Source organism: Suncus etruscus, chromosome X (assembly GCF_024139225.1).
Source record: "Suncus etruscus isolate mSunEtr1 chromosome X, mSunEtr1.pri.cur, whole genome shotgun sequence".
Taxonomy (NCBI): Eukaryota; Metazoa; Chordata; class Mammalia; order Eulipotyphla; family Soricidae; genus Suncus; species Suncus etruscus.
In genome coordinates this window covers 73072952-73084152 of record NC_064868.1, presented here as the reverse complement: position 1 = coordinate 73084152, position 11201 = coordinate 73072952, and positions in this window count along the sequence as shown.

Sequence of the window (11201 nt, the reverse complement as noted above, 5' to 3'; positions counted from 1 at the left end):
TTCTCTGCATCTCATATGATCCCACAAAACTGCCAGGAATGATATCTGAGTGCAGAGCTAGGAGTAACCCCTGAACACTGCCACTGTGACCTAACTTCCCCCCCCCAAAAAAAAGACTTGGGGAGAGAGGCAGCAGGAACCTCATTTTATGCTGCGTACAGTTAGGGTGTCATAATATCCTAAACATATAGTTATAAATCTCCCAAGAAACTTTGTCATATTATTGAGGTGGAAAGGTGGGCATGTACGGGGGCAACATACAATGAGTGAAAGTCTCCTGGGATATTTTTGTGGCAATGAAGAAATAGGTGACTTTCCATCAAAGAACATACAATGAACATAAGTTCCATACAGTGAGCATAAGTCACCCAGGGAGTGTTTGTTAGTGTGGCAATGAAAATACAGGTCCATCAAACAAGGCTCCCTATCATTTCTGTGCATTTGTAGACTAATACTCCTTATAGTTTTGATGCAGTGACCTGCAGTTCTATTCAAAAATGAATTTACAATTCAAATATTATTTTAAATGCTGTAACAATTTACTTACTCTTGGTCAGTTTTACTAGAAAATAATCATACCTATTAATAATCTTTTAAACTTTAAATGAATTTTAATATCTAAAAAAAGATCAACTGTGTCAACATATGTGACGCAACCAAGTCAACTATGTGAATCATTTTCTTTTCCTTTTTATCTTTGTTTTTGTGCCACACCCAGTGACATTCAGGGGTTACTCCTGGCTATGTGCTCAAAAAACACTCCGGTCTTGGAGGATCATATGGGAGGCTAGGGGATCGAACGACAGTATGTCCCAGTTCAGCTGCATGCAAGGCAAATTCCCTAACCACTGCATCAGCTCTCCTGCTCCTGTGATACATTTTTAAATAAATAAATAAATAAATAAATAAATAAATAAATAAATAAATAAATAAATAGCTGGAACTGGTGTAATAGCACAGAGGGTAGAATATTTTCTTTTTGTGCAACCAACCTGGTTTGATCTCTGGCATCCCGTATGGTTTCCTGAGCATGCCACAGTAATTTCTGAGTACCTGGCTGTGGGATGTGTCCTAAATAAACAAAGAAAGAAAAGAAACCCACCACCGCCAACAACAACAACCAAAAAAAAAAAAAAGCTGTTAGTAACAGCTAAGACTAAATTTCAAAGTTATTAAGGTCTTTTGAATTAATGCTTAGGGCACTGATTAGGACTTATTGATATCCTAAAATTAATATATAATGTACTTTCAGTCTTATGAAGCTTGATTTGAATCTTTAAACTTTGTGATATGACTTGCCAGTAAAGGCAAAACTTCCTCCCGAAGGAGGGGGTAATTTCTTTCTTCCTGAAATCTCAAAGATCTCACCTGGTGTAATAGTCCTATAGGGAATTGAAAAGCTACAAAACTATCACTCGTTCCTCTCAAAAAATATCTACAACAAACTTAAAATTTCCACAGATATAAGTGTAAGGTATACTATGACCCATGTAAGGAACATAATTCACTCAAAAGAAATTCACTCAAAAGTAATTACTGAAAAGAAACAATACTTTAAATGATACTGTAAAAATTCATGGGGCTGGAGAAATAGAAGAGATTTTGCCTTGGATGAGGCCAATCTGGGTTCCATCCCTGGCACCCCTTGACCCTGCCAGGAGTATATATTGAGTGCAGAGCTAGGGGTAATGCTTATGCTCCTTTGGGGGCGGTCCAAAACCCAAAGGAAAAAAAAAATCCATAGATACACAATCCTGAGGATTTCATTAGAAAGTGGTTTCTTTAGAGTGAGATAAAAAAGTTGGAAGGACACATCACTAATCATCAGGGAGATGCAAATAAAAACAACTATGAGCTACCACCTCACATCACAGAGATTGGCACACATCACAAAGAATGAGAACAAACAGTGTTGGTGGGGATGTGGAGAGAAAGGAGCTCTTATCCATTGCTTGTGGGAATGTCATCTAGTTCAACCTTTATGGAAAGGGATATGGAGATTGCTCCAAAAACTGGAAATTGAGCTCCCATATGATCCAGCTGTACCACTACTAGGAATATACCCTAGGAACACAAATCTACAATACAAAAATCCCTTCCTTACACCTATATTCATTGCAGCACTATATATCATAGCAAGACTCTAGAAACAACCAAGATGCCCTTTAACAAATGAATGGCTAAAGAAACTGTGGTACATATAGAGCTCGAGACTGTTGTGTGATTGGAGACAGCAAAGGAAAGCAAACGTCAGGTAAGTCTGTTTTTGTTCTTACAAACACTTCTGCCCTTGTAAAAATTAGTCTCTTTTAGATTTCTCCTCCCTTCTGTTAAATATTGAAGGCTGTTTCTAATAATTTGTTTCAAGTAGTTTATGGACATTTTAAAAAATATTTTTATTTAAGTAACATGATCATAGTTGGGTTACAGTCACAAACAGAACACCCCCCTTCACCAATGTAACATTCCCCCCCTTCCCATCTCCTGCCTGTATTCGAGACAGGCATTCTACTACAGTTATTTGTTTTTAAGTTCAGTAAATTGTATTTTTTCCTTAAAGAGTAAAAAATATATATAGTAAAGGTGTGATAGTGGCAATCGCCGTTTTTTGCATAGGTCCAGAAAAATATGGGGAAAATGGAAAAATATCCTTGGCCTGATTACAAAAAGGCCTCACCCCAGAAGTTTATTGGCATAACACCGACTCTGGGTTCCACGCATACCATCTGTCCAACCCGAGTCATTCTCAGTGGTCCAGGTGAAACTTTTTCACACTTTAGCTATTGTTGGTATCAGGTTCTTATATTTAAAGATTCTGAATTCTGTGTATTTCTTTCATTGATGTCAGGCTGATATGGAGCATCCTCTATTTCAGCATACCATTAAATGCTGAGCGATCTGCCCTGCAAGCAGGCTGTTGTTGAGTCGTCTGGGTGTTGAGAGTCCTCTTTGGAGTAATTCAATGCCAAAGCAGTGCAGTGGTAGATCTTCTCTGGTAGAGACTTGGATCCTGGAAATGTTATAGACAATTGTGTTTTTTTCCATAGATGGTATCCATTGTTCAGGTGTGTGTGGGCAATGCCCATTCTTCTGAGGACTAAGCCAAATCCTTATGCCAATGTTCAGGGTATAAGGCCTAATTGCATTACCAAATTTGTGTTCCCATCTCTATTAGATAAGAACTTGTTTGCATATGTATTTTTCCCATTTTAATGTGCCTATGCAAAAGAGAAGCAATGCCTCAAGATATTGTTCTTGCATCTGGGGGCCGACGAATAAAGTCCAACTTTGCCCGTAACTTGGTTCAAGCATGAAATCTATACAGAGATACTCTTCTACAAGTATTGCTTATAAAACAGATCTCAAAGGGAGAAAATCAAACAATCAAATAACAATACCAGTGGGCAAAATAGTCACTATATGATGTTTGAAAAGTTATAGATGTTAAGAGAATACATCTGAGATATACAAAGGAGATACACATGTCCTTTCATGTTTTAGAAATAGTCAAGAGGGAGGGTGTTGTTTCTGAGACACCACTTTGGTCTGTGATTTGGACAAGCGAAGAGCACATGGAGCCATGTCCTCCCCGTGTTGCCTGATAAAGCATCCGACTCCCCAAGAGGCGTTTGCTTCCTAATTGCTGGAAGTCGGCAGTTCACTAGTCCCCTCCCAGCCCCTTACAGGAACGAGAAATCCTGGGGTCTCCTTTAAATTGCTCCTCGCCAGAACCCACTTGTTGGGACCCTGAGCAGGTGTCCAGGAACAATCCTGGGGATCGGGAGGTAGGAGAGAGAAGGCTGTGGGGGGCAATTGAGGCTGCATCTTCCCCTCAGCTTGGACAAAGATCCTACAGCGTGGAGCCATGCTGTCCATGTGTTGCCTACTGAAGCTTCAGATTCCACCAAAAAAATTACTGTGAACGATATGTAATCCACCTTGGCCAACACAAAACTCATTAGTACAAAAAATGGTTAAATGTGGGGTAATAGGAGGTGAGGGTGAGGGAGTAAAAGAATAAAACGAGCTCCTGGGTGGCTTTCAGATTATGACAAACAGATGAAATACAATGATATTCAAATATTTGTCAGTATCTGTCACAATTTGTCAATATCTGTCACAATGTACAGGTTTAGTAAGGAAACTTTCTGGGACTTCCTGAAGCCAGAACCTATTGTGCTGCTATTCCCACCTTGCTGGTTTGCCCAGGCCTGTGGCCCAGAGGAAGCCCTGGAGTTCTGGAGGAAGGAGGTAGAGGGGTGCTGGGGTGACCCATGTCCCGCACCCCTTCCTAGGCCTGGTTGGAGAGGCCTTTGGCATGGCGCAGTGCTGCCAAACCCCATGCTGACAGAACCTCCCGGCCCCAGGAAGGAAAGATATCCTTCAAGGGCTGGAAGGCTGGAATGTCAAAACCCCCCACCCAAACCCTCCCTCTGGAGCCTGGAGGGAAATAGGGAAAACCTAGGGAAACCAAAAAGCTCCTCCAAGGGACCCACCTCGATGGCTTGTCCAGACCTGTGGCCCAGGGGGAAGCCCTGGAGTTTCGGAGGAAGGAGGTAGAGGGGTGCTGGGGGGACCCATGTTCTGCACCCCTTCCTAGGCCTGGTTGGAGAGGCCTTTGGCATGGTGCAGGGCTGCCAAACCCCATGCTGGCAGAACCTCCAGGCCTCCAGGAAGGAAAGAGCAGGTTATGGAATTTTAAGGACTTATTATGGGACCACTCCTGGCTCTGTTCTTAGGGGTTGCTCCCAGTACTACTCAGGAGATATATGCAGTGTGGGGAGTCAGACTGGTGCCTCCTGCATGCCCTGAATGCATCATGCAAAGCATGTGATTAGCCTATTGTTATCTCTCTCCTGTCCCTGGATGTTCTTTTTGGTTTGATTGGGAAATAAAATGCCTGACTACAATAGGCCTCCATTCTATGAAGCTGGGGTCTAAATTGGTATATTTAGAAGAGTCTCAGAAAGACAGCAGAGTAAAGCTAGAGGGGCTGAAGTGAAAGCACAGCTGGTAGGATGTTTGCCTTGCATGTGGCCAACATGACAATCCCTGGAATTCTAAATGATCCCATGAGCCAGAAAGTAATAATTTCTGAATATAGTGCTAGAAGTAAATTGTGAGCATCACTGGAAGTATCCCTAAAACAAGAAAGAAGGATGGAAGGAAAGAAGAAAGGGCGGAGTGGATGGGGAAAGGAAAGAAGGAGAAGGAAGGATGAAGAAGGAAGGAAGGAGGATGTAGGAAGGAATGTAGGAGGAAGGTAGTATGTAAGGAAGAAAGGTAGGAAGGAAGGTAGAAAGTTAGGAAGGAAGGTAGGAAGGAAGTAAGAAGAAAGGAAGAATGAAAAAAGGAAGGAAAAGGAAGGAAAGAGAAGGAAGAACAAGAAATAATGAAGGTAGGAAGGAGAAGAAAGGCAGAAGGAAGAAAGATGAACGAAAGAAGGAGAAGGAAGCAAGGTAGGAAGAAAGGATGGAAGAAGGAAGGATGGTAGGAATGAAGAAGGAAGGAAGGAAAAAGGAGAAGGGAGACAGTAATAAGAAGGAAGGAGAAGGAAAGAAGGAGAAGGAATGAAGGAAAGAAGAAGGAAGGAAAGGAGAAGAAGGAAGGGGAAGGAAGGAGAAGGGAGGAAGGATGGACGAAAAGGAAGGAAGGAAGGAAGGAAGGAAAGGAGAAGGAAGGAAGGAAGGAAAGGAGAAGGAAGGAAGGAGAAGGGAGGCAGGAAGAAGGAAGGATAAGGAAAGAATGAGAAGGAAGGAAACAAGAAGGAAGGAAAGGAGAAGAAGGAAGGAGAAGGAAGGAAGGAGAAGGGAGGAAGGATGGAGGAGAAGGAAAGAAGGAAGGAAGGAAAGAAGAAGGAAGGAGAAGGAAGGAGAAAGGAGGACAGATGGAGGAAAAGGAAGGAAGGCAGAAGGAAGGAGAAGGGAGGCAGGAAGAAGGAAGGAGAAGGAAAGAAGAAGGAAGCAAGGTAGGAAGAAAGGATGGAAAAAGGAAGGACGGTAGGAAGGAAGAAGGAAGGAAAGAAGGAGAAGGAAGACAAGAATAAGAAGGAAGGAGAAGGAAAGAAGGAGAAGGAAGGAAGGAAAGAAGAAGGAAGGAAAGGAGAAGAAGGAAGGGGAAGGAAGGAGAAGGGATGAAGGATGGAGGAAAAGGAAGGAAGGAAGGAAAGGAGAAGGAAGGCAGAAGGAAGGAGAAGGGAGGCAGGAAGAAGGAAGGAGAAGGAAAGAAGAAGGAAGGAAACAAGAAGGAAGGAAAGGAGAAGGAAGGACAAGGAAGGAAGGAGAAGGGAGGAAGGATGGAGGAGAAGGAAAGAAGGAAGGAAGGAAAGGAGAAGGAAAGAAGGAAAGAAGGAAGGAAGAGAACGAAGGAAGAAGGCCATAGAACTTTCACAGGGGATTTTCAATGTAATGACTTCCCTTTATATATCATAATTGATGGATTTTGTGATTGTCAATTTCATGTCCTCAAGAATAAGACAGTGTATCATTAAATTATATAGAATCACATACTAATGATGAGTAACATGGGGTTATAGAAACTGTCAGTTGAGTTGATAGCTTCACTCAGGAACAATTTCAGGAATTGCGTGCTGGTCTATTTTGAGCATAAACTTTATACTCATGGGGATAGAGGGTAGGGCTCTTGCCTAGCATGTGACTTACTCAAGATCCATCATCGTACCCCCATAGAGTCCCCCAAGACCTCTAGGAATAGTTCCTGAGTGTAGAACTAAGATTAAGCCCTGGACACAGCCAGGTGAGCCCTCCAAACAAGTCAAAAAACCTTTCTCTTTTTATACCATGCATGTATGCTTTAAAAAACTGCAAGGTTTATTCCTCAGAGATAGTATTGGAAATGAGGAATATCTTTCCAAGTAAAGTGAGAGCAGATATCTGAACATTTGAACATCATGAATGAAATTAGAGGAGAAATGAAAAAGTTTGGATTTGCTTGGGAGAGACCTATAAAAGAAAAGAAAATCTGGAGAAGGGAATGTGAATGCACAATAGATTTCTAGCCCAGCCTCCCACTACACAGATGAAAGACACGAAGTTTCAGCCAGGCTTAATCAGATCACTGAGACAAGGGTTGAAGGCACGATGAAGGGAGATCAGAGAGCAGGGCCTGGTGGAGCAGAAGAGAAGAGATGTGTGGGGGCATAGGGATATGAAGGGGGAAATGGAGCGAGGAGGGTCATTGATGGGGACAAGGAAAGAAATGGGCATGTAGTGCAGAGAAACGCAAAGAAGTAATAGCAGAGTTAGAATGACAAACACATAATATAGTGTGCAATGTCAACAAGGTATTGGAGATGGAAAACTGCCAGAATGGATGTTATTTTGAGATTTTTCTTTACTTTCATGGAAGTTAAGAAATTTAATTAGGTTATTATAGTGGAGCAATTCACCCTAGACCAGGTCTCCACCATCTCAAGTGAGTTCTGAGACCAGAATTTGTTACACTAGAAAATACTTCATTTAGGATATGTCTTGATCTGGTGAGAGTTTTGGGACTGAAATAGAGGCATGTAAACTGGGGATCCTTAGAGACTATTGGTGAGCAATTGAAGAGTTGACTCCCCATTTTCGATTAAGGTACATTATTTATATACTCAAGAATATCTAAGTGGCAAAGATGAAATGATAGGCATAAACTTCATTCAGACACTCTAAGGGTCCCCAGAATGGTTAAGCCAATGTGGCTTTAGCCTCTGTGGCTAGAGTTTGAAATGTGAAAAGTGTGTTCACACAGACAAATCTGGCCTTACATGATTGAAGTCTCAAGCTATATGAAAGAAAAACCCACAAATATACCTGGCCTTGGTAATAAACATAGGCCTGGGCAGATGAACCAAACAACATGCATATACTCAAATAGAGAGGCTGGAGGCTTTGAACAAGGATAATACAGGAGAGAAATGAATCCACAACCCTGTCTGTATTTGCATCTGAAATTATTCATCCAAAGATGAAGTGAACCAAGGGGAAGAGAGAAAATACATTGCTGTGCCCTCCGAGTATGTGTTCATGGTATTCCAGACACCACATTGTCACCCAAGGATCACCAGATACTGCCCCGGAGACCACCAAGTATTGTCTGTAGCCTAGGTAATCTCTGGCATTTCAAGGCTTAAACAAGCATTATATCCTTAGTCCCTTGAATTGGTGCATTTTCTCAGTTAACTGAGAATCACCCTTGGGGTTCATGAGGTGCCTGACAACATCTTGGGAGAAGTAACACTCCCAAAAGAGGTGACCAAAAACAAGACTGAGTCTCATGGGATTTATCTTTTTATATTATTGATACCATAATAGAATGAAATTTAGGGCAGATAGGTCTAGCAGGTAAATGACAGCAAAATATAGAGGCTCAGAGAGTGAGGAAATTAAAGTTTTTCCACATAAATATGGAGGAAAAGTGATCAGAGGTGGATCTCGATACCTACGAATGGAAGTTGAGGGCCACAAGCTGCAACATACAAAAATCAAAACAAAATAATGAAACTGGAGCTTGGATGATCGAGCAAAAAGATCCAGAGATATGCAGTGAAATGTATATTTAAGAGAAAGAGCTTGAAGGAGCAAGTACAACATAAAAGTTTTGTGATAAAAAGTTAACTATCATACATGTCACTCAGTGCCAATTATCACCTACAGGTGATCAGTTTTCATCACTTCACAGTGAACAAAAATACAATTACCTACTTTTATTATATTCTTTATATGCTTTTAGCCACACACTGGCTCCTAGCATTGCATGGGGAAGCATGTGGCATACCATTTCGTTCTCTTTGATCCTTTTCTTTGGTATTAATGAATATTTTCATAATTAACTATAAGTCAAATCAATGACATTCAATTTTCTCTCTAGAATAATTCGCATTCATTTAACCTTTTTTTGAGGAAGCAGGATTTTGCAATATTGTTCTACCCATTTTTCACGCATACATCATTGCAACACCACACCCAGCACCAGAGAGTCTGCTTCCAGCCAAGAGTCCTAAGGATATCTTCTGAGCTCCTCCCATGTAAGCTCAGTTCTATAGATAAATATCTCTCCAAATAGAAAGAGATCAATATAAAAATTATGAATATAAAATTATGAAAGCAGAAGAAAAATAGTGACCAAGATCTCTCCTGAATAGACCTATAAAATTTCTGAACAAAACATGAGAACATAAAATACAAGGATGGACAGATAGCACAGGGGTTAAGACACTGGCTTTTAGTGACCCAGATTCAATTCCAGGCAGTGCACATGGTCCTTCAAGCACTGCCAGAAGAGTGACTCCTGAGAATAAAGCCATAAGATGGCCTCTGAGTCTAGAACGAGAGTGGGTCCTGAGCACTGTCAGGTGTGCACCCTCCAAAATGAAGAAACGACCAGGGAATATATAGCAAGAGCTCCTATTTGTTGGGTATATTTAGAGAAAAGCAAGATTTCCTTAAAATTTAAAAATAAATGCAGTGTGGCCGGAGAGATGGCACAGTGGCACTTGCCTTGCAAGCAGCCAACCCAGGGCCTAAGGTGGTTGGTTTGAATCCCGGTGTCCCATATGGTCCCCAGTGCCTGCCAGGAGCTATTTCTGAGCAGATAGCCAGGAGTAATCCCTGAGCACCGCCGGGTGTGGCCCCCAAACCAAAAATAAATAAATGAATGCAATGTACCACATTAGCCATAACAACAAAAAGGGGAAAAACCTTTTTATCGTTTTTATAGATGGGATAGAAAGTCATCTTCTGATTGAAGGCAATGCTTGTGTTGCTCCAGGTAATAGTCGAGGGCTACTAACAACTCTCTTTTCAGGGATCACTTAGGGCAGTGCTCAGTGTAGTATGGGACTACAATTGGGGTTTCTGTTGAAAAACATATTAATTATTGAGTCCTGGATGGAGGTAGATGATGGTGAGATGGATGGTGAGGCCTTTATCTGCTGGCCCAGGCCATGCGCCTGCAACTCCCTCCAGCCTGCATGTCTGAGGGTTCAGCATAGCCACGAGGGAACGATCCACAGGCAGTCAGGTTTCAGGAGACATGAAGCTTTATTGATAATACATCCTAGCCACCTAGGCTAACCTGTTCAGCAAGCTCTCATCAACTGCCCTGACATCTCCTTGTTTCTGCCAGCTACCTCTCTTGCTGAATCCTTTCTCAGTCCTCCCTCAGAATCCCCCTTCTGCTCCTCCTGTTGAGCAAAACAAGAAGACAAAGACCCCTCCCAGCTGTGGGCAGGTCTGACTCTCAAGGTGAGCAAAAAGGAAGTTACAGGAGTGGAAAACATCTTCCACATGAAAGGTTAAGTACCTTAATTCTTTTACTATCTCTTTGGCCTGTCGACTTTCTTAACCTGGTAAAGCATATCTATACTAATTATGTTAAGCATTATACTTTTTTAAACTTTATTGATTGATTGGATTTGAGCCACACCCAGTGGCGCTCAGGGGTTATTCCTGGCTCTGTACTCTGAAGTAGCCCGACTGGCTGGGGTCCATATGGGATGCCAAGAATCAAACATGGTCCCTCCCAGGTTGGCTGCATGCAAGACAAATGCCCTACTGCTGTGCTATGTCTCCAGCCTCTAAGCATTATACTTAATGCCAAAATATCCAACATCCCCCCAAGTTCAGAACAAAGAAAGACAAGAATGCACTTGATTCATCAACAATTGACGGAAACCCAATAAAGTTCTAACAAGTATAGTAGCGTCAAGAAAATGTAACGTAACCAAGCAAATTGAAAACAAAAACTAGAAATCGAGCTCCCATACGATCCAGCTACACCACTCCTAGGAATATACCTTAGGAACACAAAAATACAATACAAAAACACCTTCCTTACACCTATATTCATTGCAGCACTATTTACCATAGCAAGACTCTGGAAACAACCAAGATGCCCTTCAACAGACGAATGGCTACAGAAACTGTGGTACATGTACACAATGGAATATTATGCAGCTGTCAGGAGAGATGAAGGCATGAAATTTTCCTATACATGGATGTACACGGAATCTATTATGCTGAGTGAAATAAGTCAGAGAGAGAGAGAGAGAAACGAAAAATGGTCTCACTCATCTATGGGTTTTAAGAAAAATGAAAGATATTCTTGCAATAATAATTTTCAGACACAAAAGAGAAAAGAGCTGGAAGTTCCAGCTCACCTCAGGAAACTCACCACAAAGAGTGATGAGTTTAGTTAGA